This window comes from Lactuca serriola, chromosome 4 (genome assembly GCF_051521515.1).
Source record: "Lactuca serriola cultivar US96UC23 chromosome 4, Lser_US96UC23_V15, whole genome shotgun sequence".
NCBI lineage: Eukaryota > Viridiplantae > Streptophyta > Magnoliopsida > Asterales > Asteraceae > Lactuca > Lactuca serriola.
Window position 1 is genome coordinate 32,417,850 of NC_136411.1, and position 4,060 is coordinate 32,421,909.

The window sequence follows — 4,060 nt, forward strand, 5'->3', positions numbered from 1 at the left end:
CCTTCCGGCCCGTAACCTACTCTAACACATAAAGCATATATATCATATATCAACCTGCCTTCCGGCCCGTATATAAACATGTATATCACGCGTAGCAGCTAACTTTCCATTTATAGCATATAAACATAACACATAACATACTTGACCTTCCGATCACCCAATCAAACCCTTCCGGGTGAAGTATAGTGAGAAGACTCACCTCGCGGACACTGGAAGATAGCAACTCCTGAAATCCCTTGCACTTGATCCTCCGAGCTACAAGCTCCCTGTAACACCATATATCCCTTAGTAATACTTCTATCTTCCATGTTAACTGACCCTAAGAAATCACACCGGTCAACTCTGGTCAACAGCCCGTTGTCAGCTCGACTGGACTCGGCGAGTTCCCTGGCGACTCGGCGAGTCTGGTCGTCCTTCAATCCTCTACGAGTCCCCTTCTACTCGTCGAGTATCCTCTTTGACTCGACGAGTTACTCCTGGAAGAATCGCGGGGCCACCCCGACTCTACTCGCCGAGTCTGAAGAACCAACTCGGCGAGTCCCAGTGAACCTTCAAGCTACTCGCCGAGTCTGATCATCCGACTCGGCGAGTCCACGCCATGCAGTCGATCGAACTGCTTCCTGAGATACATATATTCCCGAATATACAAACATGGGACCCTCTGGACCTCTAAGGGTCCTAATACAAGGTTATAAACATTGAATAACAACACAACAATCCATCTAATCTCCAAATGGGTTTCACAAACCCTAAATCCGTGCACACATTCACTTAGCAGAAAATAGTCCGAAAAGTTACCTGAATCATGCACTCTCAGTGTCCCCAAGACTCAAAACGTGATTCCCTTGCTGTCCCATTAGCCAAAACCTTCTCCTTCTTGAACAATAACTTCCTCAATTCACCAATGATCTTCAATCCTTGTTCTGGATGCCCACAACCGGTTTAGGATCCTTCTCAGTCGGCCAAAAGGCGAACAATGACGACATAACAACCCTTTTATACGACCCAATACGAAACGGCTAGGGTTTCCGCTGAACAGCGTCGACTCGCCGAGTCCATACCTGGACTCGTCGAGTCCAGTCGCGAACCCGCGACCAAATCTGCGACCCTACTCGGCGAGTCTGGCTCCAACTCGCCGAGTCTCCCCTTTAAAACACCCCAAAAGGCAATTTAACAATACTTGAGATTTTGGGCTGTTACAATTTAGTGACATTATCCAATAACTTTATAAAGTAGTAGTTTAAGTGTTTACTGTGTATTAGAGTTCCTAACAGAAAATCCTATATTTTCTTTAATAAAGCAGCCTTCTACCAAGACTGGTCAGTGTTATGTGGTAAAAAGTCATTTTCCCTAAATTGCTATCCTTATCAAAATACTGAATTTGATTATTGAGGAAAGCAAACGACATCAGGAATAACATATGCATCAGCAGTGAGGACTGCTGACTAAGGCAAGGAATCATAGACTACAGGAGAGTATCGAACAAACGACACGCCTGGTTCAGTCTAACAAATAGAGACTCAGACCCCAGAAGGTACCAAATGAAAGGTACAGTTGGTAAGGTCTAAAACAGTGAATACAGACCGCAAACAGTATCAAATGAAAGATACATCTTGCAAGGTCAAATAGAGAATACAGACCGCAGACAATATCAAATGAAAGATACATCTCGCAAGGTCAAAACAGTGTGACTCTGAAAATGAGTTACCAGCATACGGTGTAAATTGCCGGTGAATATTGTTACCTTAAGACCATGAATTATAAGGTAACCCGGGATACTTGTAACCATACTAACCGACACTAGAGTACCAGACGCCTTACAAGCGTCTATATAATGTGGCATTTGTCACCCCTTGGCTTGGTGGGCCGTGGACTGTAGCTAGCAGTCAGGGTGCGGGGGTGTCAATCCCGAATAGATCTATACACACAATGTCCGCTCTCCCTACAGGAGACTCTGGTTACCAACTAGACGATGGAGAAGGCCGTGTCCTGAAGATGCATCCCAAATAGTGGGTAGAGACTTCCGAATAGTGGGTTTCTAATGTAAGTGCTAAACTAGAGGTAGAGACTCATGACTGAACTGACTGAAGTAAACCCATATGTCTATGCTTGTGTACATAATATATAACTAATGAATCAACGACCTTCAGATGGACATCCGATCCCACCAGACCACATCTCAACGAAGAAAAGGAAATAGGGCGGACAAGCCTTCCTAAGTCCTTCAATCATTATTTATATGCATCTATACAAGCACAGACATACATCTAACTACGCTTGAGTGTGTATCAAGTGGAATCATATCGTGAAGTATAGGTGTACAGTGTGGAATAACCGACTGGTGAAGTATAAGTGTATAGTGAGATATCCGAGTCGTGAAGTATAAGCGTACAGTGGAACATCCGAGTCGTGAAGTATAAGCGTACAATGGAACATCCGAGTCGTGAAGTATAAGCGTACAGTGGAACATCCGAGTCGTGAAGTATAAGCGTACAGTGAAACATCCGAGTCGTGAAGTATAAGCGTACAGAGTGGGATAATCGAATCGTGAAGTATAAGTGTACCAAGTGTAAGTGAATCACGAAGTGGAGACGACGATAAGTGAAGTAAGAGCGTCTATCAAGTATAAGAGGCTACAAGTATAAGCGATATAGAGACAAAAATCCGGTATAAGCGTATCACGAAGGAAATGCGTTATCAAGTAGGAGTTTTAAATAAGTAAAAGCGAAGCAGCGGTAACAAACAAGTAAAAGTGTACGTCGTAAAAGGGAACTTCGATGAAAACCTTGGAAAAACCTTTATATTCAGGGAAAATCACATTTGATATTCTTTGGTAAAATAAGTTTGAAAACTTTGTAAATCCTTGGAACCTTTATAACCCAGTTTAAAATGAATTTAGATATGACAGTATAAGTAAGAGTTTTTGAAACGATTGAAAACCTCTTTGAAAACCATTATAGTCTCCTACTTGGTAAAACAGTGTAAAGTGTGGTAAAATCTTGTGCATGCGGGTTATCAATCACATGTGATTGATATGATAACTGGCATGTTTAACTTGTATTCCCCCCCAATAAAACATGTAAAAACATTAAAAGGTTCATTCAGGGGTATGAACTCACCTGGTGTAAGTAGGTCCGACGAAGGTGTCGTTTGGGCGTTCGGCGTCACGCAAGGACTCGAACACACACAATGACCTATTTAACATATGATAACATATGTTCACATACAATTAGTATATTTAATACTAATTAAACAAATATACACGCTCAAAGGAGCGGAAAACACTTTGGATAAGTGTTTGGGTGTCCCGGGTAGCGTCTAAAGGTGTGTATGGCTAAGGAATGGAGTTTACTCTCAAAGAGTAAACCCTTATTACATATTTTACAGCCCAGGGACTACTCACCATGAGTTTACAGCCGTAAACTCATGGTGAAGGGTTCTAGGGTGTTTAAGGCTTCTAGCTTGTTCATGGGATTTTTCTAAGTACTTTTCCAAAAAGGCATGAGTGGGTTTAAGGTTTCTAAGGGCAGCTTATAGGAGTTTACGGCCTAGGGACAACTCCTAAGGGAGTTTACGGCCGTAAACTCTCATTCTTTGAGTTAAGTGAAGTTTTAATCCCCTAATACCTTCCTAGCAATTTATAATTGAGTGTGATGCCATTTTGGGGGATTAAAACTATCATTTGGGTATGTTTTGGGGAGTTTATGGCCTAGGTACTTGCTTGGGCCGTAAACTCCAAGTCGCCCCATATTTCCTTGTGTTTAAATGTTCCAAACCCTAAATAGCATGTCCTTATTTTATGTCTTAAGCCTATGGGTGGTTTGGGAGTGTTTGGAACTTAATTTAACAAGTTTAGAGGGTGTTTACGGCATAAGCATGTGCTTGGGCTGTAAACCCTCTTTTATGCCACAAATCTTGTTGTTTTGGGGTTCAAACACTCCTAGGCTAAATCCCCTAATAGTTTCTAAGCTCAAGGATGAGTTTAAAGGCATGTTTGGCACCATATTAGGGGTTTACGTCCCTAGTGTGTTCTTGGGCCGTAAACTCCTTATTCCATGCC